The sequence below is a fragment of the Podarcis melisellensis genome (assembly GCF_964234715.1).
Source record: "Podarcis melisellensis genome assembly, chromosome: 6".
In the NCBI taxonomy this organism is placed as follows: Eukaryota; Metazoa; Chordata; class Lepidosauria; order Squamata; family Lacertidae; genus Podarcis; species Podarcis melisellensis.
In genome coordinates, this window is record NC_138538.1 from 37,780,091 (window position 1) to 37,807,372 (window position 27,282).

The 27,282-nt window shown below is 41.8% G+C and overlaps 1 long non-coding RNA gene across 1 annotated transcript in view; it reads left to right on the forward strand.

The window, feature by feature from the left end:
• The first annotated feature begins 1,353 nt into the window (after positions 1-1,353).
• LOC309372690 overlaps positions 1,354-27,282 on the forward strand; it is an 89,458-nt gene continuing 63,529 nt past the window's right edge. Inside the window, exons 1-3 of the long non-coding RNA XR_014169619.1 lie at positions 1,354-1,423; positions 2,401-2,514; positions 4,529-4,609. This is a non-coding gene — a long non-coding RNA (uncharacterized lncRNA). The remainder of the gene's footprint in view (positions 1,424-2,400; positions 2,515-4,528; positions 4,610-27,282) is intronic.

A 27,282-nucleotide genomic window follows, 5' to 3' on the forward strand; every position in this document is an offset into this window, starting at 1 on the left:
TGCAGAAAAAATATGTAAGAGATTGCACTGTTAACATTTCCCCCCGACATGGAGTGGGGAGCACCTCAGGCAGCAAAATGTTTTGGCCTTTGTCAGAGGTAGAAACAACAGGCTCAGTTCTGTGTGTATCACCACCACCACCCTATGTCTAGTTGACCAGTGTATATGTCCTCAAAGTTTAGTATGATACCTACCATTCCAAACAATGTTGTGGCTGCCTCATGTTAGGGACTAGCTTTAATTAGGAGAATTTACTGTGAAGTTACTGGGTGGTAGCGAGCTAAGTCAACTCAGAGCAGATCCTTTGAAGACCCTTTAAGTATGACTAATATTGGATATCTCCCACAGTATTGTTACGTTACTATGTGTATGGCAGGGTAATTAAAATTTAAAAGCACATAATTGTTAAAATATAACATAATTTGAGGGAGGGGGACGTCCATGTATTCTATTTTCAAAAGAGTAGTTGTAAGCATCCACTTGTTTTATTAAATTCTGTAGCTATCACAATTATTCCTCTGTGGGCTGACAGCTGGGCAACTTGAAGTTTCAGCTTGATTTGAAATGGCTGAGACATAGATTCCAAGGCAAAAGAACCCCAGCTGCGTAATGGACATGCTGACAGAGCCTTTAACTAGGATGTTGTTCTCCACCTTAGCAAGCAGCAATTAGGTCAGGAAGGAGAGCTGTATTTCATGTGATTAGAACCTGTTTGCATTTCTCCTGGTTAGAAAACACACACACACACAGAGAGAGAGAGAGAGAGAGAGAGAGAGAGAGAGAGAGAGAGAGAGAGAGAGAGAGTGTACAGGGCACATGGGAGTTTAAATGTCTATTCTATGTTGGGGGGGTTTCAATTCTGTGAGAAAACAATCTTGTGAGAATGAAGTTTTGCCGTTTTTGGAAATGTATATGAGGTGTGCGTGTGGATACTAGAAGAGTGGTGGTGGTGACTTGTAGCGCTAGCAGTACACTTAGAAAAATCACAGGTATTTATTAAAGTTTTCAGGCACAAGAGTGGGGGAGGGGCAGGCAAACCTGAGGGTTGCATTCTCTTCAGAGCAACCCTTGGGATGGGGTGTGGGGGTTACATGCTTGTGCTGTTTCGGGTCAGAGGCAAAAAATGGCAGAGCAACTGTAATTTTGCCCTTGTATAGTAGGCAAGTTTCTACACATGCCCCACACCTCTTTGTCCTTCATCCAGGCAAGCAAGAAGCATTATTCTTCTTCCAGGACACATTACAGCCTTGTGAAAGCATTCAGGACCAGTCAGGGTGTAGCTGAGGAGCAAGCATGACCGGGGGGGGGGGGGGGTGTACTGGGTGCCAGACATGGGGCATCTGTGAAGACTATAGAATGCAGACCAGAGATTATTTGTGAAATGAAAGAGCAGTCACAAAAAAGCCATCAACCAACTTGAAAGGTAAGCTAAGACCAACACAAAGCCCTGCATCTGACATGTGATAATTTCTCTTAATTTTTCTCTCCTCTTTAATAATTTTTGATTTCAGATTATTTTCTTATTAATTGATAGGGAATGGTTTGCGGGGGAAATGTGGAATTTTTTTATCTTATTTTTTGCACACTACAAGGTTTGCTGCTCAGCCCTCATCAGAACACCAGGAAAGGTGAGGTGAAACACAGCTACAGTAGCAGTGCTGGGTTGAAGGCAGCTGCCAAACATGCCATTGATGATGCCAGGCCTGGTTATTCAGGGTTTTTTTGCGGGGGGGGGGGGAGGGAGAAAACTGATTGGAATATGATAGGGAAATGAAGTAGTTGCAGAAATAGCACAGGCTCCATTTTGACTTTTACTGTTACTGATTCAAACTTGAATTATGCAAAAAATCCAAAACCATCCTGCTTTAAAACTGTGTTGTTTTAAACAAACAAATGTTTAAAGTAAGAGGTCAGCATACTTCTCCACAAAAATTCAATATAGATCTCCACAGCTGCCCACTAAACACCACAAGATAAATAAGGAATTGGATTGTGCCACTTAGGCCTTTGTTTATTTTTCAAACACTAATGCACAAAAGAACACTAAATGTGGGCCCCTTGAGGTCTTGGACCCATAGGCCTTACTTTCTGAGGTAAACATTATTCTTGAGTGTATCGAGGTACATGGCAAAAGATTACACAAGCAACAAATAGGGTGAAAACAGCCATTGTGTGCCAGCATTTGCTTGCATTCTGGTCAAAGGAGTACCACAACACGAACCTTTATTCCTGCTCTAAGCAACAGTCAAAAGTTAACAGCCATTCCTGAATTAGATGTCTCTTTGGGTTGAGAGGAATTGCTTCCTGCAGCAGAAATATGAGTATTACTTCTAAGCACTTGGGTTGTGCAGTACTTTATAAAGCCACATCTTCTTCCTTATATGGTTTGACTCACAACAGGCTCGTCTGACTTACTCCACAGAAAATTGAAAGAGGCATCGGTGGCCATACACATCTGAACAAGGGACTGAGTTCATTATTATTTTATTCCACCTTTCCTCCAACAAGCTCAAGGTGATTTAATGTGTGTTCTATGGCATTTAATTTACTTCCTGTTGTAGTAGGGAGAATTTTGCTACCCACCCTGTACCTCTCAGGTATGGCACAGTTCCCCCTAGCTTAAACAAATAATTAAGAAACGTGAATAAGAACCTGACAGGACTAGCCAGACTGTTAGGCCAAGTAAGGTGGTCACCTCAGGCAGCCAACGTTGTAGCGCTTTTTTGGTAAAATCGCAAATTCCCATTTTTGAACTATTTTTATGGGCTACCATAAACTAACACACCCAGGCCACTAAGCCAGCCTGCTGACATCTCCTGAATATACATGTGGGCAGAAGGGCCACTAGTGGTATCCCTGCTTGCAGAAAGCCCAGGATTCCTTGGATCCCAGACTGCTCTCACACCTGAGGCTGGCCTGCATTGGGCTCAATCTGCCTGCCCCCCCCCATCCATTATGAACGTCTGGGCTGCCAATGTGGGTGGGTCTGGCACACCCTTGAGTGCCAGCAGCAGTACAGTGTTAGGATTGCTCTTGCTGGAGATGCCTGTCTATTCTGGGGGTGAGTAAACTGTAGATGCATGCAGATCAGCATAGCTTATCAAAGAACACCCCCCTCAGTCCATGGTGGTGCTTGTTTTAAAAAAGCAACAACCATCAATTCTGTTGTTTATGAATAGGAAAAAAGGAAAGGGAAACATTCATTTTTATTTGCCTCAAAAAAAAGGAGGTGGTAAGAGGCGCAATAGAGAAAACTGTGGATGAAAAAAGGAATCTTGCGCAGTTACGTGAGATACACTAGCGAGTAGCTTTATATGTCTTTATATTGTTATTTCTAATATTAGTTTGCTGTTTCTCCATGAAAGCTGATTTATTTGAAATGTTATTACTTGAGAAACACCCTAATCTTTTTGTAATAATTCATATACTGGAGATTACAGTTTTGGAAGGCAGCCCAGCTCTGGCTCCAATCCTATTTATGGATTAAAGGATTTGAACAGCCTTGCAAGCTAGATCTCCAATAGCAAGGATAATGTAAACCTGGTTCCATATAAAATGCTTTTCCTCTGCTATCGTAACCCCATTAAAGGCAGATTGTTGGAGAGCGCTGGACAAGAGGCCTTTTTCATTACAACAGAAAAGGGATATCTTCAGCCTGCAAAGAGCAGGGTTTTTCAGAGCCCTTATTAGGATCCCTCTCAGCCTTCTTTTGTGGTTAACCATGGACCTGGAAGGCCATCAAGACAACTAATTACAGAAGCTTTGTGGCAAATTCTGAAAAATCTTTTGTGTGTCTTACCCCCATTAAAAACAAAACAAAATGCCAATTGTTCCTTTGGGGAATCCCTAATAAGGAAAAATACCTCCTCAAACTGCATTTATTTTGAGCACTTGCCAGGAGATTGCAAAGGTGCAATATATTGTTGAAGATTTAGATGCTTCTAGTTAACTTCTGCACCAGGATTGTTTTCTCCTAAGATCAGTTCAAGATGCTGGTTTTATAATATGAAACCAGGTCAGTGGTAGCGCATCTGCTTTGCATTCAGAAGGTCCCAGGTTCAATCCTTGGCATCTACAAGCCGGTTTGGGAAAAATTTCCTGCCTGGAACTCTGGAAATCTCCTGCCAGTCAGTGCAGACATACTGAGCTATATTGACCAGTAGTCTGACTCAGTATAAGGCAGCTTCCTATGTTCATATGAATCGTGTTTCTGATGCCAAGTGCAACTTTTGAGAGCCAGTGTGCTGTACTGGTTAGAGTACTGGAGAAGGACCAGGGAAACCAGGGTTCAAATCCTCATTCATCCATGAAGTATACTGAGTAACCTTGAGTCAGTCACTATTTCTCAGCATAACTTACTTCACAGGACTGTTGTGAGGCAGAAATGGGGGAGAGGTGTTCATATCACCTTGATCTCCTTGGAGAAAAAGGGGGGTATAAATGCAACAAATGTAATGGTAAAAGCTTTGGTCCTGCATATGTTGGAGCCCATCTCCTTGACTCTTTTGCTGTCTTCCATTATAATTAGGCCAAGAAAATCTTCATAATGATGATTTCATCTTCGTGTCAAGCCTGCATAATGAGATTACCCAGGAAGGTCCTGTTGCAGGTAATTGAGGGATTCTCTTTCTCTGAATACTCACCAAGTGCAATTGTTTTCTGGAAAATCTGTATTTTCTTGTTTGGGTTGAGGCTGAGTCATGTGTGAACAGAGGACAAAATAAAACCAAGTTGCCATACTGTTACAGTTATGGAGGCTATACCAGCAAATTGATATGTTATACGAAATGCCACCTTCCCCGCTGCTCAAATGGGGCACTGTGCCTTTTACATTTCAAGAATGCAGTAGGTAGAAGCAAAAAGACAGTACGTACAATATTCTCTGGCACTGTGATACAGTGATAGAGAATGCTGCATCTGTAAAATTTCTGCCTGCTGTGAAGGCACAGAGTTTCTGCCAGGAAAAAAGATGCTAGAATGACCGAGACTGATGCTATACATTTCAAACATTTGACCATCTGTTGATGACATCCAGTTTGGTTTCTTGTTATGGCAGAATAGTGTGCCTGTGTGAGTGCAATCATGTGAGCGATAAACATGCATGTGTTCTCAAACACAAATGTTCCTTTGTCCCCCTATCCTGAGTGGCTACATGCACAAGGATTAATGTTTCCATCGAATAAATTAATGTTGGCGATCGTTCTTAGAAATCTCTTCAGCTAATAAAAAAAAATAATTGGCAGTAGGTGAGTGCATGGAGAGGGGGAAGGAATTAAGAACTGCAGCATCTGCTTTTGGTCCTGAACTTCATGTATTAATGTGCAAGCTCCATACAGACAATCAGATGACTGTGCAGGCATCAAGACTCTGGGAGAACAGAGACAATCCCTGTCCCTCCCCATTCACGAGCTCACTAACTATCCCAGTGTTGTGCTACACCTGTTAACCACATGTATAGTGGGAGGAGGGAGCAAGACCATGCCAACTGGCCCTGCTTCTGATATCACATTCCCTGCTGGACACTAGCACTGTGATATCTCTGTTTCAGAGAACATATGTAAAGAACCTATGTGCATATAGGTGCACATGTCACATTTCTTTTTATAATATTCCATAAAATGTGTGGATGTTGGCAGGTAGGACCAGCAAGTGTGGTCTCATTTTCTCCTCTGCACAGCGTAAAGATACGGAAGGGGCACCAACTGAATAGGATTGAAAGGCAACAGCAACTCTAGCAATTTGTTGGCCCATAAAATGTGTCCAGGATTAGAAGGGTCTAAGGTACATATGCTCCTCGCAACAAATACAAGGCTGTGGGATAGACTTTGACAGAGGGAATGCTTTATTCAGGCAAAACTAGAAAAGAAATTACAGAAAGTCAAGAATAATTATGGGTCCTCCAGCAGCCAAGAAATGTTGGCATATTTTATTAAGCTCCCATATGGTGTAAAAATCTGTCTGTAAATAGAAGGTTGTGGGTTACTGTTTAAATAAAGAGGAGGGATGCTAAGACACGAGTTAAAGTTTTAAATTTCAGCTTTGTAATTTCAGCTTCTGCAAGTAGGCTACAATCTATACCTCTGTAGAGAGGATATGACAGGGCCCTGTTATTTGAATTGTGATCATTCAAACATTATGATGGAAAGAATCACTGACTAGGTTCCAAAACACCATGTATTTTGCATGCAGAAGCTTTTCCGTTCTCTGCTGCAGTGGCAGATCCTGCACTTTTTCCAACCAAGCCCCTAAAAGGTTGGGGGCACCATGGGGCAAAAGTCGCTTTCACTGGACAGCACAAATAAGCTTACCACCATTACTCAGTATCTGCACTGAAACACTTTGGATTCCACCCGTCTTTGCTACCTATGTAATTCTGATCAGGCTGTCATGATGATGAGTTCATAGACTGATTTAAAGTATCCTGAATGGGCCATTCAGTGAAGAATATACTGCCCAGAGGCTTGTGGTTGGAGCCCGTCTCTTGATTGGAGCCTATCCTCCCATGCTGTTTTTAAAAGATATATTATACAGAAGAACATATGAGATATACAGTGATAAATGAGTTTGCCTCCATTGCCAGAACTGGACATAGACTACCACTTTGTGCCAAATGGTCTCTTGCAAATGTGAGAGAGCTTGCTCTGCCGTTAATACATCACCATGACTTACAAGCAGAAAATTCTTCATTTTATTCCTCCTTTGTATTTCAAATGCACCCAAACACTACGGCAGACAAAATGATTCTGTTAATGCTCCCTAAATGCGTCTGTAATCATTCATGCCGTCTTTTGATGCAGCCATGTTCTGGCTGACAGCCCAAATGTTTAATGGAGTCTCAGATGGAGCTTTGATGGGCATTTGCATGACTTAGGATGTTTCTGAATGTAAACAGAACCAGCATGGTATCCCTACTTGCACATGCACATGACCCCAGGAAAGAAATCCTAATTTCACTTCTTCTCTGAGTAAGGGGGCTCTTAAACTTAGGCAGGGGGTGGGCTCTTAAACTTAGCCAGATGGATTCTGTTTCCAAGCATTTTTTCTGTCTGTCTATCCAGGGGGAAGGTGGGTGGAAGCAACCTTTCCAAGACTTAGTGAACACTTACACACACGGCAGGGGGTTCTCTAATCACCGCGCTGTGCAATACAGCAAAAGGCAATTGATCTAGCTTGCAATTAGATGCTTTTCAAAATATCTTGTATGCTTATTAGAATGACGATGAAGGACAAAAAGGGTGAAAGTTATTCCTGTGCAAAAGACAAAACTGATGCTCTATTGATCTTTCCAGTTCACCATGCAAAACTTCATTCTGGGTGTTCCTTGTTCATGCCAGCAAGTCAAACAAATGTTGTGTTTGTTCAGTTTGGAAGAACATGGGTTCCATTTACCTCAGCAATGTATAGTTCCCCAATGAGTGCTGAGAAAAAAAATTCATTCCCACCCTGTCTCCAAAATCAGATTTATTTTAATATGTTTTGAATATTTAGATCCTACCCTTCAACAGGGTATCTGATAGTGTCCTGTTTGAAATACAAAATGCAGCATGCCAATAATATAACATAGAAAATACAAGATAAAAATATAGCTGGTAAAAATGCAGCTGCTGCCTAAAACTCCACCTTGCAGTTAAAAATGCTTTAAGCTGAACAAACAAATAAATGAAGAGGCCTGAGAAAATCTGGAGCAGCTTTTGGGGTGGTGCAGGGCACACATTGAGCAGAGGAGAAGGGGGGGGCGTTCCTGTCGCGCCAGGGAAAGTTGTTCTACAGAACATCATGGAAGAATGGATGGGATGTCACAAGGGGAGTTCAATGTAATGTCTATAGAAAAATGTGTAAAAAAATGAAAATTCAGTAAATCAAATAATTAAGAAAGGGGGGAGTTGTTCTAGTTGTGCAATTATTTAGTTATTGCCCCTTAAATTTGGCTGAGTAGCATACTGGCAGCCAGTGCAGGTCTTTCAGCAGAAGTGTTATATGCAATCTGTGGCCCATGCCAGACAACAATCGCGCTGCTGCATTCTGCACTAGCTGCCCATTGACCAAGATGCTGACTATATATAACAAACAAAGGGATACAGTGTATAGCAAGCAGAGAAGAGCCTTCTGTATAAGAATGAAGAGGGCACAAGTGCAGCAGTCCTGTGTGTGAGAGGAGGGATGTAATAATGGCACATATGTGCCCACTCTTATCTGTGAAATGTTGAAGGGATATGTAACCTGAAAGAATCACACTATATTTTCACTGGCTTCTTTTTGTCCCCAAATTAAAATTCCTCTATTTAATTAAGCTGCAACAGAATTACACACTACATGTGGTTCTGTGGCGCTTTCCCCATCCCCACTCGCTCTGGGAGGCTGAAACCTTAAGCAGAGGACAGGATAGGGGATCTCCAGAAAGGGAGAAAGTGTGCTGCACAATCCACTTCAGGAAATGACTATAGCTGAGTGCTAGAGCACATGCTTTGAATTATTTTATTTTATTTTACTTATTCATTTAGTACATTTATGAGATGCCTCATAAAATCAATTCTCTAGGCATTGTACAAATAAAAGGAGAACAAAAACAATAAAATCACAATAAACCTAAGTGAATGTCATCAGAAAACCCAAAAACCAAATGTAAAACTAAAACAGCTACCAAAAACATAAATAATAAATTCACCAATGGATACCACAGGGACTTAAAAGGCCTGGTAAAACATAAAAGTCTTAACCTGGTGTTGCAAAGACAGCAATGTGGGCACCATACAGGCCTCCCAAAAAAGAGCATTTCATAGCCAGGGGGCCACCACTGAAAAGGCCCTTTTCTCTCATGAAAGCAAACTGGCCATGTTAGACTTGGTATAAGAAAGTTGCCTGTATTCCTCTACCCTTTCCTTGCCAGCCACTTAAAACTCATCCACTCAAAATCATAGCTCAGCTAATTTCCTATCCATGGGCAAGAGATGAAAATATGGATTATTAATCTTTTCCTATGTATGAAGAAAAGCTGCCTCAAGGTGGTATGATGTTGAGTAGACCTTGTCCGGTAGGAAAATTATTAAGTAGCTTTTCTGCCAGCCCTACCTCACCCACTCTGTCTCTCCTCCTCTTCTTCCTTCTAGCACATTACCACATGACTAGCCTCTCCTTTGCCCCTAATTGGAGACAATTTTTTTGGAATTAAATAATTCTCATCTTCAAAAACAGCATTATATGTTCAGTATCAATGGCAATCCTATTGCGTATATTCTGTTTCCGATATCTATGACCACAGAATCATCTGTAATGGATTCAGAAATAGATCAGAATACCAAATTTGTATTAATGTTAATGGACTATTTTTCAAATTAGTTTTATATCATACAAACCCTATTATTGTGGGCTGTTCACCCGTTCTTGCCCGGCACTACATAGCTGTAACAATGAAACATGATGCCTTGGACAAAGCTCATACAAAGGGAGGCTTTCAATTGAGAAACGTTTGATCTGTGCATGCCATTCTTGCAACAACCCCCCACTAAACTCCAATCTCTAAAATGAATACATTTGGTGGAATCATTTGCTTGAATTTGCAGGGAACCTGAGGGTCGAACTGGACAGGAAAGATCCATCCACGTGTATTGTAGGGCTTCCCCCATGTATAAAGCAAGATGGGTGGGGTGAGGATGAAAAAGGCTTCACAAGTGAGCCTTCCCAGAATAATTGTTCCATGTTCTGTTGCTTCAAGTATTTTGCTGCAGAGCTTTGCTTCCTTTTGGTATCTCAGCTGGGTTAAGAATAATAGGTGATAGGCAGCTAACCTGTCCTGTTTCCCAAGGATTTCCACTTATGCAATGGGATTTCCTCCCTCTCCTCCACCCCACTGTGCCTTCCCAGCATCCTCCCCAAATCTGCTCCAGTGCACTGATCCCAGAACAGGTTTAAGTAGTCCTATTGTGCAAGCAGAAATCCTTCCACTGATATGAGGATTACGTAGTAATACTTTGGATACAGCCCTGGTTGCCTGGAGCAATGAAGCAAAAGTAGGAGTAGTCTCTCCCTTTGCCTGTGGGTCAATTTTCATGTTAAAATAAAGCCCTCTCCTTGCTTTATACAGAAGGTACATGAGCAATAAACATGGCTGTATTGCCACATTGACTTTGGTCCTGAAATAATAACCATTGATAGTGGTAAACTATATCACTGTTTCCTCAAAAGCCACCTAATGTCTCATTAGGACCAAATGAACTGTGTATTGCAGCCTCAAGTGGCTAATTGAGCCCTTTAAATGTCAAGAAAGGAAAATACCAACTTATAAAGATCTATCCAATCTTTTTGCTTATGTGGCTTAAAATAATGCATGACAAAACCAAAGCAGATACCATTACAAACTGTCCTGCACAAGTTGCTCTCCTCTAAACTCAATTCACACGTTCAGAAGCTTTCCCCCTTGTGCTTTATGGTACAGTGGTACCTCGGGATGCAAACAGGATCCGTTCCGGAGCCCTGTTCGCATCCTGAACGCAACGTAAGCTGCGATGGCACATCTGCGCGTGTGCGGGTCGTGTTTTGCCGCTTCCGTGCATGCGCACATCATTTTGAGCATCTGTGCATGCGCGAGCGGCGAAACCCAGAAGTAACGTGCTCTGTTACTTCTGGGTTGCCACGGAGAGCAACTCGAACGCACTCAACCCAAAGCACATTCAACCCGAGCTATGGCTGTATTTAATCTAGGATAGGGGTCTCTAGCATGGCAACAACCATTACCTCCTATGGTGCTTGTGAAAGGTCTCATTAAATATCCCCTTAAAAATCTACAATGACCATCTTCTGGTATTCCTGTCTGCATAGGGGAGGAGCCAGGGGTGACTCTATTGTGAGACAAAATGAGGTAATTGCCTTGGGTGGTGGGGGTGGCATATTTGCATGCCCAGACACCCTCCTCCCACTTCCTTGCAGCACCAGCCCAAGCAGTTATCCAAGTGCCAGCAATCCAAATGGTATATGACTCCCTTGAGCCTTCTACTCTCTGCCACTGCCATAGCCTCTGTTTTCTCACCTCCCATCCCTTGTTTGTTGCTTTGCTGATGAGTGCTGACCACATCTTGAACTCCAGCTCTTGCTCTGAGGAGAGGCTGAAGGTATTCCAGGGGAAGGCATTCTGGGCAAAGTGGCCTACGAGATTGCCTGCCCTACCATATCTAAAAATTCTCTTTTGAATTTAATAATAATAATAATAATAATAATAATAATAATAATAATAATAATAATAAATTTTATTTATATCCCGCCCTCCCCAGCCGAAGCCGGGCTCAGGGTGGCTAACAACAGTACAAAAGTACAACACAAACAACACTCTAAAATCATTCATTATAAAATTAATTCAAATCCAGCCACTGGCAACCATTGGGCCAGAGCTCCGTGAAGATTGCCGAGGGAGGGAGTCAGGCTGTGCCCTGGCCAAAGGCCTGGTCGAACAGCTCTGTCTTGCAGGCCCTGTGGAAAGATGTCAAGTCCCGCAGGGCCCTAGTTTCTTGTGACAGAGTGTCCCACCAGATCGGAGCCACAGCCGAAAAAGCCCTGGCTCTAGTTGAGGCCAGCCTAACCTCTCTGTGGCCTGGGACCTTCAAGATATTTTTATTTGAAGACCGTAAGTTTTCTGTGGGACATACCAGGAGAGGCGGTCCCGTAGGTACGAGGGTCCTAAGCCGTATAGGGCTTTGAAGGTTAAAACCAGCACCTTAAACCTGATCCTGTACTCCACCGGGAGCCAGTGCAGCTTGTATAGCACCGGGTGAATGTGATCTCGCAGGGAAGACCCCATAAGGAGTCTCGCTGCAGCATTCTGCACCTGCTGGAGTTTCTGGGTCAGTCTCAAGGGCAGCCCCACGTAGAGCGAGTTACAATAATCCAGTCTGGAGGTGACCGTCACATGGATCACAGTGGTCAGGTCGGGGCGAGAGAGGTAAGGAGCCAACTGCTTAGCTTGGCGGAGATGGGAAAATGCCGCCTTTGTTATAGCTGCAATCTGCGCCTCCATGGAAAGGGAGGTGTCGAAGATTACACCCAAACTCTTAACGGATGGTCTGGCACTAATTGCGCCCCCACAAGACATGGGAGTTGCCCCCCAATCCCATATCATCCCGTCCCAGCCACAGGACCTCTGTCTTCAAAGGATTTAGCTTCAACCGGCTCCCACATAGCCATCCAGCCACAGCTTCCAAACATCTGGTCAGTGTGTCTGGGGCCGAGTCAGGATGGCCATCCATCAACAGATAGAGTTGGGTGTCATCAGCATACTGATGGCAACCCAGCCCAAAACTCCAGACAAGCTGGGTGAGGGGGCGCATAAAGATGTTGAAAAGCATCGGGGAGAGTATCGCACCCTGAGGTACTCCACACACCAAGGAGTGGCGCAATGACAATCCCCCCCCAAGGGCCACCCTCTGTCCCCGACCAGAGAGAAATGAGCGCAGCCATTGAAGGACTGTGCCCTGGATCCCCACGTCAGCAAGGCAGTGGTCCAGGAGTTCGTGATCGACCATGTTGAAAGCTGCTGACAGATCTAGAAGAATCAGCAGGCCTGACCCGCCTCGATCCAGCTGTCTACGAAGATCATCTGTTAGGGCAACCAGAGCCGTCTCGGTCCCATGACCAGCGCGGAAGCCAGACTGGAATGGATCTAGAGCCGATGTTTCATCCAGAAACCCACCAAGCTGTTCAGCAACCGCTTTCTCAATCACTTTACCCAGGAACGGAAGATTTGAAACCGGGCGGTAATTGGACAGATCTAAAGGATCTAATGATGTTTTCTTTAAGAGCGGGCGCACCACTGCCTCCTTCAGTTCCCCTGGGAATGTCCCTGTGCCAAGGGACAAATTGATGATATCCCCCAGGGGGGCCCGCACCTCATCTGGACACACTCTAATCAGCCAAGACAGGCACGGGTCGAGAGGACAGGTGATGGGCTTTCCAGCTCGGAGGAGTCTGTCCACATCGGCTGGGGCTATCCGGTCGAAGTGGTCCAATACTGGACCTGAGGACAGTCGAGGGGCCTCCAGTTCCTTTATTGTATCCAAATTGGCAGGGATACAACAAATATTTAAAGCTACTAAAGTAACTTTAAACTTAGGATTGGGTTGCAAAGTGTATTTAAAAGCATCATGGATCACATTTAGTGGCAAACTGCAGGGAACTGCTAGATCCAAAAGTTGTGACCTTCAATCATTGTTGCCTAAGTGTACTTAAACTGTTCTGGGACCTTGTGGTGGGTAAGAAACATCCTCATCATCATATTGTGTATTCTTTAAAGAAAATTCAATGGTTATATATTTTGTAAGTATAGTGGATAGGCCTGTGGTAATTTCGCTAGTGGAGGTGTGGAATCAGTCCACTTTCAGCAGCTTATTTTGCCTGGTTTTTTAAAGTACAAAACAAAACAGAAAGTTGGTATGTTCTGTCTCTTGAATAAGTGTGGAGAGTAGTGTTCTACAGAGATTCTGTCTTGGCAGATTGGAAATCATAAAGTCATTCTTTGCAGTGTCTACAGAGGAATCACAGGCCGATCTTGATAAATAAAATGTGACATTCATAACACACCAAAAGAAAAGAAAGATAAAGGATAAGAGCCTTAACATCATTGCTTTAAAAAGCATGGTGATAAATAAGGGATATTATAATTCAGAGTCACTTGTTGGGGAGGGGGATATAATATTGTCTGAGAAGAAAGATGGATCATCCAAGTTGTTTGCCTGACAGTAAAATAATGGCTATTGGATGAGATGTTCAGTAGCATAGCAGAAAATCAGTGTTAAAAGAGAAGACAACATCCAGATAGGCACAGTACTGTACAGTTAGTATCCTGTTCGTGTATTGAAAAGAAGTGGGTGCACAAAGAAGGAGGAGATAAATGGGCAGAATGATATGCTGAGCCTGGGTACAAATGTGTTTTCCCCTTCACCTCCAAGATAGGCATGCAGTGTAGAAGGTTATGGGTTGTGGTATGCCTGTGTAAAGTTTTTTTAAAAATACATTTATGTATACATATCACATGTGTTAATTCCTCTTTTTAAAAAATGATTTTTTTACAAGCAGCTGTAAAACTGATGTAGACCTGGTTTGTGTGTGTTCATTCCTTGGTTCCAAATGATGACATGGACACTAACCAATAGGTGTCACCAACAGCCATACACTCTATTGTTGAGTTATGCCACTCTTCAGCTCTCATTTGAGAAGATGGATTGGATCTCCCCAGGTTCAGCCTGAAGAATAACAGAAACCAGCAAAACTGGTTTTAGCAGAAACCGTCATGCAATGTGGGGCGGGGGGGGGGACTATTGTGTTGAGGATAACGAGGGCACTGGCACACAGATTTCTACATTATTTAGAATCATAGAACCATAGAGCTGGAGGGACCTTGCAGTTCACATAATCCAACCCCCCTGCTCAGTGCAGGGTCTGCATTTCAAGTTGCAACCACAACATCCCTGACAGGTGGACATAAATCCTAGGGAAAACGTAATGAAGTGGCAAGACTGCATAGGAGATAATGGCAATTCCCCCCAACCCCAACCCCCAAATACTACAAAACATTATTTCATCTCCCCAGATTTCATATCCAAGGAGCAGTCCATGGCAGGATTTATTGGTCCAACGACATGTGTATAGTTTGATGACAATATCAAACAACACTTGCCTTACTCTTCTATAGAGGAAAAATGCTTATATTTGACATCTACTTGTAATGGCTTGCAGTTTGCACTCATTTCAGAGACTGGAGAGCTGGGTGGGTGTGAAGGTCAGAAGGTGGTGCTACAAGAACAGAGGAGTCCATCTGGCAGTGAGAGTGGGACAATGTGATGTGTGAAGCTGCTCAATGATTTGATTGGCAGGGAGGGCTGTGGCTCCACCTGGTCCGGCTGTCTAGCAGCAAAGCCATCCCAGGAATGCCATTGCCTCTTCCATTCTGAGCACTGGGAGTCACGGAAATTTCTCTCTGTAAAGCTTCTGTGAAACTGCTAATGGCTGTAGACAAAGCCAGCTTCTGACGACTTGGACTTCACTTACCAGTTGGTCCCTTTCATTATCAAACAAAAACCCGCTCAACCATCAAAGTTATGCCAGCTGGGCAGTAGGGATTGTGGGGGAAGGGGGGGGAGAGAAAGCTTCTTCCAACAAACTCTAAACAAATCCCTTTATTGGGGTGGGGGTGGGATTCTCAGCTGCCCACACAGTTGGCCCAACAAAAAATCAGTTTCTCACCAGCCTGAGGATAGCTACTGCATGTGTTGGTAATACCTCTTTATAGTAAAGGGAAGAAAGCTGAAACTACTACAGTACAGTAGTTATTTGGTCTAGGATAGTCAATATTTCAGCATGCTGCCATTAGCAGTTTTGCAAGCATTTTAACACACATCCAAACAGCAGAAACAGGGTTGTTACTATTAAAAAATGAAGACTATATTAAATATAGGCCTTTTGCCCTTTATACGTTCTTAGGTTTTCCAGTCCTATCTAGTCCTACCACATGCCCATAGGAAGCCCATAACAGGATATGAAGGTGACTAAGGACTTCCTTTAGTTATCAGGTTGGATACTGTGAGAACATGATTTTGGTTCTGATCCAGCCTGGTCTTATTATGTTGTTATGAGGGCATAGCTCCCTCCTGTTCTTTTATCCATAGCAACTGGTATTCACAAGCATCCTGACACTGATCCTACAGCTAACATAAAGTCATCACTATTAGCCATTGATAGCAATATTGTTCATTAATGTTTCTAATTCTGTTTAAAAAGCCATCTGACCTAGTGGCTATCATCACATCTTGTGGCAGGAATTCCACAAGTTAACTATGCATTATGTGAAGGAGTGATTGCTTTTTCCTGTCCTGAGCCTCCCACAATTCAGCTTCAAATGATGAATTGTTCTAGAGCTACGGTATATTATTATTTCATTGTGAATTTAAATGGTTTTTAACTGGCCTGAGTGGTATACGGGCACCAGAAGGGTCTGCAGATTGCAGATCATGGGGGAGATGGTTTGGAGAATGGAAGGAATGAGAAACCCCTCAACCATCTCAAAAGTAAGATACGTGCAACCCCACCCATGAGAATTTCATCAGCATTTTCTTTTCCCTTTGATAATTTCAAATGCAATTTCTTTTTTCACTTATTGATTGGGAATGGTCAAAATAATGTGGGAGAAATTTTCAACACAGCAGTACTTCCAATTTGATGTCTCAAATTGACAATGACATTCTGGAAACATCAAGTACAAGCATGTTCTAAGTCTGATGGTTCATATAATAGCTATTGCTGACTCCAAGAATAGCTAAAATGATGTGATATTTTGCAGTGTGATCAAGAAGACACTGACAGCGTGGCCTTCTTGTCATCTCTAAATTGGACAGTAGTGAAAACTGTGCCTCTGGGTATCCTACTGAGTTCAGGGGTGGGAACCAAAGACAGAAACAATGTCCTTTTGCAGAGTCACCCCCACCCCACAAATAATAGAGTTATAGAATCAAAGCGTTGGAAGAGCCTATTTAGTCCAACTGTGCCAATACAGGAAATCAACTGTCTTAGTTCAGTGGTAGAGCATCTACTTTGCATGTGGAAGGTCCCAGGTTCAATCTCCAAGAACTCCAGGTAGGACTGAGAGAGAATCCTGTCTGAAATTCTGGAGAGACCCTGCCAGTCAGTGTAGAAGATGACACTGAGCTAGATGGACCAATGGTCTGACTAAGTTTAAGATGGTTTCCTATGTTTCTATCCAACTTCTTCTTAAAAACCTTTAATTAAGGTGGGGTCACCACCATGTGAAGGAATCTGTTCCACTACTGAGCAGCTCATGCCATCAGGAAGACCATCCTGATGCTTAGTCTAACTGGTTTTTCATGTCATTCAGGCTCAACCCTCTGGAGCAACAGGAAATAAATTTGCTCCATCATATTTGTGGCAACCCTTCAGATATAACCTCTTAAACACCATCTTCACCCCCACGAACTTCAGTTTTTCCTCATTGGATTAGGGATCTGTGGACTCAATTCTGAAATTCAACTGTGATTCACTTGGGTTGCCCCCTCATATCAGAACATGCATGGAGAAGCTAGAAGAAAAGTAGGCTAGCTTAGAGCCCATCTTCATGCTGATCATAGAAAGAGTAGGAAGAGGATGAATGTGCTCTGCTGTTCTCAGTACATATCAGAACAGCTAGATCAGGCCAATGGCCCATCTAGTCCAACATCTCACAGTGGCAAACCAGATGTCTGTGGGAAACCCACAAACAAGAGCCCTGCGCAAGAGCATTTTCTCCTCCTGCAGTTTCCAGCAACTGGTGGAGGCAGAGCATAGCCATCATGACTAGTAAGCCGTTGATAGCTTTAACCACTATGAATTTGTCTAATGCTCTTTTAAAGTCATTCAAGTTGGTGGCCACTTCTGCCTTCTGTGGGACCAAGTTCCATAGTTTAACTATGCTCTGTGTGATAAGGTACTTTTTATCAGGGTAGGGAACACTTTTCCAGGGCCACTTTCCTCCATGGACAATATTTTATGCTGCTTCTAATGTTTTCATATTGCTGCACACCACCCTGATATTTCATGAGCTGGTGTTAAATAAATACTTTTATGAGTAGATAGATATAGATAGAACAGACAAACAGACTTTGCAGGGACTGCATGCCAGTGGTGGGTCAGGTAATGAATGTGGCTCTCATCTTAGTACAGCAGACCGCAGTCCAGCCACCCAAAAGTCATCTAAAAGTTATTTTCTCCAACCAGGCATGCTAGAGATGCTATTACAGTTCATTGACACATTCCAATTAGGCAAAAAAGCAAAACAAAACTGGATGAAGAGGATAAAACAGGTCCACATATGGGTGTGGCCTGGGGAGTGAGGGTGTGACTTGGGGTAGAGACATGCCATGGGGAGAGTCCTGAGGGCCAGAGAGATAGAGTTAGAGGGCCTAATTTGGCCCTTAGGTCTGAGGTTCTTGAGTGACACCAATGCTATTTTTCTAGAAAAAGAGGTGCCAGAACTCACCATGAATGCCTCCCTTGTTCTCTTATAATTGCAATGGCACCCACATGAGAGGTGTTGGAACTGAGTTCTGGCAAGTTCTGGCTGAGAAAAAGCACTGAGCGACACCATCAGTTACATCACAGTTTTTAAAGGAAAACATCAGAGACTCAGCACCTGCCACTTGCATTGCACAGCAGGATTTGCAGCAGGAGTGTGGAAGAGTTTATGAATGGATTTGCTGCCTAATGCATTCTCACATGAAATGACAATCTAAAAAAAACACCAAAGCTTTTAAAATCCCACAGTGCAATCCAGTCTTCAGTTGGCTGGGGGACTTACAACAAATTCAAACACCTGTGTAGCAGAGGAATGCACCTGCTTACTTCATTGCCGCTGATAAGTCTGAAGGTTAGGACACTGTTTCCATTAAAATAAATAGGGTTGTTGTTGTTTTTAACCATGAAAGGATTTTAGTTCTGTTGGAACAACAGAACTGGATTTGTACATTTTCTGTATGAGTATTCAGCAAAGCAAGGCCACTCAAATGTTATATTATATAAATCCACTTAATGACAGGCTGCAATCCTAATTACATTTACCGAGGAGTGTTCCATTGAATTCAGGGTGGCTGATTTCTGAGTAGACGTATATAAGATTGCACTGCATTACTCTGCATTACTCTGATCTGTCCTCTGGGAAAGGAGATGATGATGATTATGCCTTATTACCTGCTCTTCACCATCTAACTCCCCAGGTTACAACAATTAAAACACACCATCAATATTAAAGCACAATATTACACAATATTTTAAACAATATAAAATAACTGTGTAATGTATAACACTGGATAACAACTGGATAATGAATATGTAGGAGGGCAGCATCTTGACAATAGGCTTCAGTCTCATCCCTGCTTCTTCATCCTGATGTATGCATGTACTTCTGAAGAGAGTCTTGAGCATCAGATGATTTTTCATGCAGCCTTCCCCAACCTAGTAACCTCCATGTGTGTTGATACTACAAAACGCCAAGAATCTACAACTGTTAAGGGACACATTATTCAGGCAACATAGGTATGAAATGGCATCATATGTTGTGAGTAGTTCCAGCTGCATCACTGCCTTAGAGTTAGATGGCAGATGGGTGAACCTAAGTCTCAGATATGTCTGTTCACTGGAATAGACACATGGAGTCTATGATACTGAAGTTATAGAATCATAGAACTGTAGAGTTGAAAGGGACTCCTAGGGTCGTCTAATCCAGTGTTTCCCAACCTTGTGCCTCCAGCTGTTTTTGGACTACAATTCCCATCATCCCTTGCCACTGGTCTTGCTAGTCAGGGATGATGGGAGCTGTAGTTCAAAAACAGCTGGAGGCACAAGGTTGGGAAACACTGGTCTAATCCAAACCCCTGCAATGCAAGAATCACAGCTACATAACCCCTGACAGATGGTCATCCAACCTCTGTTTAAAAACTTCCAATGAAGGAGAGACGATCAGTTTTTGTGGTAATGCATTCCATAGTCCAACAACTCTTACCACCAGAAAGTTGTTCCTATGTTTAATTGGAATCTCCTTTCTTTTAACACATTGGTTTGGGTTCTACCTCTGGAGCAGCAGAAAACAAGCTTGCCCAATCTTCCATGTGACAGCCCTTTACAAATTTGGAGACGGCTATCATTTCACTTCAAGTCTTCTTTTCTCCAGGCTAAGCATATTTAACTCCCTCATCTGTTCCACATTACAAGTGCCCAGCTGACAACAAATGTCATCTACCTCCCAGGTTTCTTCTTATAATGGCAGAATACAAGTCAGATAACTCAGCCTTAGCTAAGTCCCCAGAGGGAAACAAGGGGCCCATTGCCTCCATCCCCAGGATGAACCATAATTTCCATCTTTCCCAGATTTTTTAAGAGAGGGAGAAGGTTCCTCGCATTTGTAGAACATGAGATAGGAAAAGTGTACAGCCACTATTCTTAGCTTTTTTTGGTGAGAAACTAGCCTGTTCTTTCTCTGTGTTTTTACTTTGCCACCCCTGCTGGAAGAAATCCTGCAGACACCCATGCCTATAAGAAGAGCTCTGCCGGCATCCAGCATCCAGCAGTCCAGCATCCCATCACCCAAAGTGGCCAATCAAATATCTCTGCAGCCCAGTAAGGCTGGTTGGGTTGAGAAATGCTAACTTGCCCAAGGCTTATATAAGATGAAAAAACTATAAAGGTGCTGGATTTTTAACAGTGAAGTGCAACACTCTAACCAATATATATCACATTTGCTATTATATTATATTATATTATATTATATTATATTATATTATATTATATTATTAATTTATTTATTTAAAAAAACTGTTGTGAAATGTGCAAAAAAAGTGTTTATGTTGCTCCGATGCTTCAAGTAAGAGCAGTAAGACTAATGTGTATCCACTAAAACAGTAAAGAACTTTGTACCTTTAGGAAAAAATATGTCTTCTCTGCTTCATATATTTTTAATTTCAAATTAATTGAAAGAACATTTATCAAGGCCTTAGTAGGAAGGAAATTAAATATTTTATATTAATGGAAGTATTCCTATGATACAAAGTTTGGAAAGCTTTAAATAATAATTTCTGTTTAATAAATAATAAAACTACACTGGTCATTTAGGTGTACAATTAAATCCTCATTAAAAAGGTATACATTTATCATATTCTAGCAATAAATTAAATAGACAATTCTCCACTATAATTTTATGAAAGCTAAACAAATCTGTATTTAATGGCTGGAAGATGTGTAATCAGCATAATTGTCTTCTTAGCTCTAAGTGCAGTCTTTATTGGTTTCATGTAATTTAGAAGTATGACCTTTATTATGTCTTCCAAACTCAGCAAAACCTTCCTGTTTGTTTTTTAGCTGCAGGCATTTCTTTCCATTGCATTAATAAAATATTGAGTCCCAGGGATGGTTGTACACAAGAGAGCAGTCACAGTATATGGCAGCAAGAATTCCCCCCCCCCCCAGATGTCTCTCAGATACTTAGGTCCCTGCCATACCCTAACCCTCCACATACTGTATTCAGTATTGTATCATGGGATTCAATAAGTGGTATTCCAAGGTAAATATACTTATTTATTTGTTCCTTTTGTACTCAACTCTTCTCAAACAGGCATCATGTTTGGCTTACATAACAACCCTGTGAGGTAGGTTAAGCTGAAAGACTGATTTGCCCTAAGCTACTCTGCAAGCTTAATAGTTGCAGACCAAAGCACATGAGTCAATGGCAGGTCAGGATCCAATTTTAGGAGCAAAAGAGGTTCATTGTGTGGATATTAAAATTAGACTCAAAGAAAAGTGACATCAAGGGAAAAAGTGATACAGGGAACGAAATGAAATTACTGACAAGGTGAAGGGATGGCTCTTAAAATTATATTTTCCCATTTGTTGCTTGAGGCAGATCCACATTTAAAAAGACAAAACTACTGCCACATTTAGTTTGGGCGTGAGCGGCAACCTGGGGTTCCCACAGCCATCCCCAGCGATCTAGCTCCTATCCCACATTGCCTTAAGCTTACAAAACTGAAAACACATATGGCTGTGAGATCTAACCTTATATGCTTGAGTTAAGATCTACATTCCAAGTAGGATATGTCTTCTTCAGTGTTGGACAGCCCCATCAAAATGGTGTCAAATAGAACAAGGTGTCTGGCTATGTCAAGAGGCAGAAAGATTAGAAGAGGGTATAACTTCATAAGAGTGGAGAAACAGACTCACATGAGAAATTGTTCATCTGAATGGAAATGTGGAGAAAATGGCTAAATGTTTATCTCCCCCTGTAGGCCACATTTGGTGCCACAATGTCAGATGACGTATTTTTGCCTTCATGGTTTGAAATCAAACTATGTGGGCAAAGTCAATGTGCTGATTGTCAGGCCTATGCAACTTGCTCCACACTTGAAATCATATATGACATTAGGTGTAGGGCAGTTGGGTATGGGCTTCTCCAAAATGGCGTCGTAGGACAAATACAGAAGCCAATGGGCCAGAGTTTCCCCACTGCTTGACTAGAAAGAAATTATTTTCCCCACTCTCTCACAACACCAGAACCAATTGAACTTATTGATAGTGGTTTCAGAACTAACCAACCATCAAAATTCTCACATGGAACAAAATATCTTACAGAATTCATTGCTTTGTTATGAGGTGGCTTTTTAAAAAGTCATTGGGTTAAAAACTCTAGTCATTAGATCAAAAATGCAACCTCTACTTCACAGATCTTCTGGGAACTTGCCTTTGATTGCCATGTGACGGGGACAATCAACAGGGTATGGTTGTCATTGTCATGGCCTGCAGCTGAGAAGTGTCTGCCTAGCCACAATTACAAGACAATGTTGCACTAGATGTGGAATGATGAATCTGTGGCCCTCCAGATGTTGTTGGACTACAACTCCCATCAGCCCTGACCATTGACTATGCTGTCTTGGATTGAGGAATCCCAACATCTGGAGGGCCGCAAGTACTACACCTCTTCACCAGAGGGACCTGTGGTCTTACCCAGTGTACCAATTCTTACAATACATTAAATGTCAATGCAGATAGCTCCTTATACATCTCAAAATATGCCAATTCACCTACTCATTCCTTTGTAACATTTAATTATAAGAAGGATACCACCTGCAAACAGTTTATGACAGATAATATAACATAACATTCTTCTCCTTGTGTTTGACTATTATTCAACAAGAATGTCAGCAAGCTCTAGTTTTATTTTTGGTTCACCCATTCTGAAACTGTGATATTATCAATCCATGGAGTCACAGAGTCCCATAGTACGTAACAGATAAATCTTTGTGGAGGAAAAACATGTCAGCTATCAAATAGACTACATTTCCCAATATACCTTTCAACTTACATACATGCTCATTTTCCACTGCATTGAATGGCTGCCGCTCCAGTCAAGACCTGGGATTCAGCTACATTAGTCAAGAAACAGTGTTTTGAATGGGTTATAAACATGCAACACCAGGTGGCACCAGAGAGCAAAAGAAATTCTAAGCAATTTTCCTTAGTGTTTGTTTTTCTTTTGTTATAACAATTTGATTTCAGACTCACAGGGTTTTTTTCCCTGTATATAGATCCACCCCTGGTTTTCTGCAGTCAAGAATATTGTGTGAGACATACAGCATGGAGGAAGCACAAAAATATAAGGGAGTGTGGTGGGGTCAGTCTTGCCATTTTCTGGTTCCCAAAACAATTTGAATGTCCCCAACACTACCCTGGCACAGCTAGGAACCTTTAGAGGAAAGCTCCCAGTGGCATCAATGGCAACATTTCCCCTTAGGCTCTGAGCCACATGGGAGAGAGGCTTCATTCTGGTCAGCTGTGTGTTGCATATCTAATTTTGCCCTGCTGCTTAGATAGATGCATTTCACTTCATAATGCAACATACTTTCCAACCAGCCACGTCCAATCTCTAAATGTATTGATTCTGCTATCATTTCACTTGGTCGTCCCCCCTCCACACACCTTTTTCATTTGTCACTGATCTCTCTGTAAGAACACATTCAACTTCAGTAGCAGATTCTTTTTTATTCTGTGCAAATGTGATTTGTAACTGAATGGGTAACTGAAAATCCTTTTGGCACAGCATCATAAAACAATAGAGCATGTGTTGCTAATACCATTTCCCTCTTACAAAGAAAACTTCTTCAAGCCAGCCAATTGCTGAAATGTCAAGAATTTGATCCAAAAGCCTCTTGGGGGCCAAGAGCACTCCTCCACGGGGTGCAACACACACGTTGCAACCTGGCATTTAAGCAGCTGCTCCTATAGATCATGTTCTTAAATATTCACTAGCATTTGTCAAAGAACCTGAGAAGTATGTTTCAGTCTTGTAAAACAGACTATAGAAAAATACCTCTCTCCTTAGTGCATTCACAAAACATAATGAATTTAGGAAAAAGAGAACCGCGATGCATAGTATTCTTTATCTGAAAAATCAGTTCCAACTTCCCACAGTTTTCAAAAAAAAGCATGGGTAGTTCTAGGAGGAAGGATAGTTAAAGGATAGATCAGTGGCCATCTTGAGACTAAAATGTTTGGATGGTAAATATAATTTGAAACTAGATAAATTGCCAAGCCCAAATAGCTGTAAGGCACAAAATAAAATGAGACCAGTTGAAGTATAAGGGCAGAGGGCTGTCTCACGAGTGGCACCTGACCTGTGGAATGCCCTTCCATCAGATGTCAAGGAAATAAATCGAAAAGATGACTTTTAGAAGACATCTGAAGGCAGTCCTGTTTAGGGAAGTTCTTAATTTTGATGTTTTATTTTATTTTTAACATTTTGTTGGAAGCCACCCAGAGTGGTTGGGGAAACCCAACTAGATGGGAGGGGGTATAAATAAATAAATAAATAATAATAATAATAATAATAATAATAATAATAAATAATAATAATAATAATAATAAATGTGGTTTCCCGGCTGTGCTGCCCACCTGGCTAAGAGGGTATGGCATCCCTGCCCTTTCCCCACCCCATACCACTACTAACAACGGCTCCACTGCTGCTGGGGAGCAGAGCAGCAGCAGAAGCCCACTTCATCTGCCGCCATTGAATGAGATCGTACAGGAATGACCACCAGATGATCCTGGTGAAAGACAAAATGCAGTCTCCTGAAGACAGGAGCTGCATCCTCGTGCCCCGATGACTTGCCACATATTTGTCTTCCATTATGCTCAAAATGACAAATAATCTCAGCCTACCACAGACAGTAGGGATGTATACAACTCCAGTGTCTGTATACTATATTCATAATGTTTGACCTCAAAAGGCAGGTGTTTTTCCCATGCTGCTTTCCTTTCCTAGAAAAACAGCTTTTAATGTAATGTATTAAATAGGTGATCACAGATTCACTTTTGCAAGATTATGTTTGTATTAAATCCAGGTTTCATTTAAAACCAGGTAATTTAAATTTACCACAATTATTATGTATATTTTTAAGCGGGTTGATTTTTTTTTAAAAAAAGAATCCAATCTGAATTCCCTCCCCCTATCACTTATCTATTCTGCCTTTCCTCATTATAGATAAAGGAAGAGATTTCAAACAGCTCTAAAATGGTCAAAAGCACCAGTGCATGTTTACTTAGAAAATCCCACTGGATCCCATGATACTTATTCCCAAGAAAGCATACATGGACTTGGAGCTTTAAGCCCAAAGTAACATGTATATGTGATTGAGCTATGCAAGTGTGCGTCTCCTTGAGTTCTAAGGCTCCTTTACTTAGTCCACACTGTCTTGCTTTCGAGGCTGACACTATCAAGGTAGCATTTTGCAATATATTGAAGAAATCCGAAATAGTGTTTAAACAAATCCTTTGTCTACATTATCTTTTCATCTAAGATGTTTGCAGTGCTTTGAATGAACTAAAGCAGGAGCTGGTTTTACATGAAAGCAACCAGCACACTTTTTTATCAGCTATGTTATATATGAGTCTAATTTATACACTGCTATTGCTGGAAAGTAAAGAATCCTCTTAAAAGAAAAAGGCAAATAAAGGGCTGCAATGGCAAATTATGGAAGCTGGAATCACACAAAGACCAAAAGTAAAAAACAAAGGGAGGGAAATCACAAGATTGTGTATGTTTCTTTATACTCCTCAAGTAGGATTATTGTTGGTTTTATGGAAAGTTCATCCTGAAGGCACATGGCAGTTGCATTAGTTTAGCAAGATTGAGCTGTTTAAAATTTCAGGGTTGTCCGCCAAAAAAATAATAATAGGAAGTTGTATGGAGAGGAATGTGCTGACAGCAGTAATGTTTCGGTAATAATTCATGTGTTGTAGATGATGCTCTGGAAAGCAGCCCAGCTGGCTAATGCAGATTGGTGATGCTCTCCTGCTGATGGCTATACAATTGATTGGCATTTCTGCTCCATCATGAAATCAGCTTGCAAATTAAATGGAGATAGTTTGGAAAGGGGGGAGCGAGAACAGAAGAAGGGTCTCACTGCCTGAATGTGTTGCGTTGGATGAGGTTCAGAGGGTTGGGTTCTTCTCAAAAGAAAAAAGCTGGGTTTGTCAGCTCAGTTTGATTTCAACTAGTGCTCAGTCATCCAGCAAAAGAAGCACCCTTGCCTTCTGCCTGATTCAGTCCCTCCTTCCTTTCCTCTCTTCCTCTCTCAATAATACACTGCTGATATTATATAGATATGCACCTGCTGGTGTTCATGAAGTCCTATGCTCATCTGACTTTTCAGACAGCGCTCAAGTAGGTACTGAAGCATGGAGGTGAAGGCTAAAGATAACACATCATCTTGAAACTTGTCTTAGGACAAGAGCACTTGACTATGGCCAAGTATATTGAATATGTGGATCTCCCTCAAGTTCTCATGCAGTGGTTCACAGCACCACTCAGGCGACTCTCCCACTATGACAGACTCTTCCTTCTTGCCATTTCCCATTTGTAGCAGCATGAAGAAAACAGTCCTATTTGTGTGGTGGGCACCACAGAGATAGATTGCCCAAACACAAAGGATTGACACATGGTGACAGTTGTCATGTCAAACAATTTAAAGCAGCTTTCATGTGGCAGCCACAACAGATGCATTGTATGGCAGCTGGAAGACATGCACTTTTTGTTTAGGCTATCATGGGACAGCAAGAAAATATGGAGAGGGTGGTACCTTGAAACATTTTTTAAAAAAAGTTATTCACCATGAAATCATCAGACTCTTGGCCCAACCTTCTTCTCAGAGTAGTTTGTGGATAGTACGGGACAACATGTGTGTCACTTTGATCGGCTTGGAAGATGGATGAGATATAGAACATAATGTACGGTAAATAAGACTTCCTTATTAAAGATCTGGGCACATTTGCAGATGCATCCATTACTGGATGCTATGAGTATGAAACAGTTAAGTCGAGTGTAAATTATACAAGTTCAGCAGAGGTGAGACTCTTCCTTGGTGTGCGGTAAAAATATCACATGTTCACACTTTTTTCAGTACCCAGAAATACAACAAAGTAATGTTGCTTCCCACAATTCACTAGAATGAAAGTGTATCCAGCTGTAGCTCAGATATCATCGCTTTTATATAAAATACAGCAGGACATTTACCAACATTCTACCAAGCATTACTGTAAATAATTAAAACAGAACACTTAATCAAAATTACTAAATGCATTTGCTGCTGTAACATACTTGCTATAAAAAGAAACTTGTTTTCTATCTCTGTCTTGCACAGTAATATCTTCATTTATTTAGACTGCAATCTTACATGCATATACAGTACAGTGGTACCTTGGGTTAAGAACTTAATT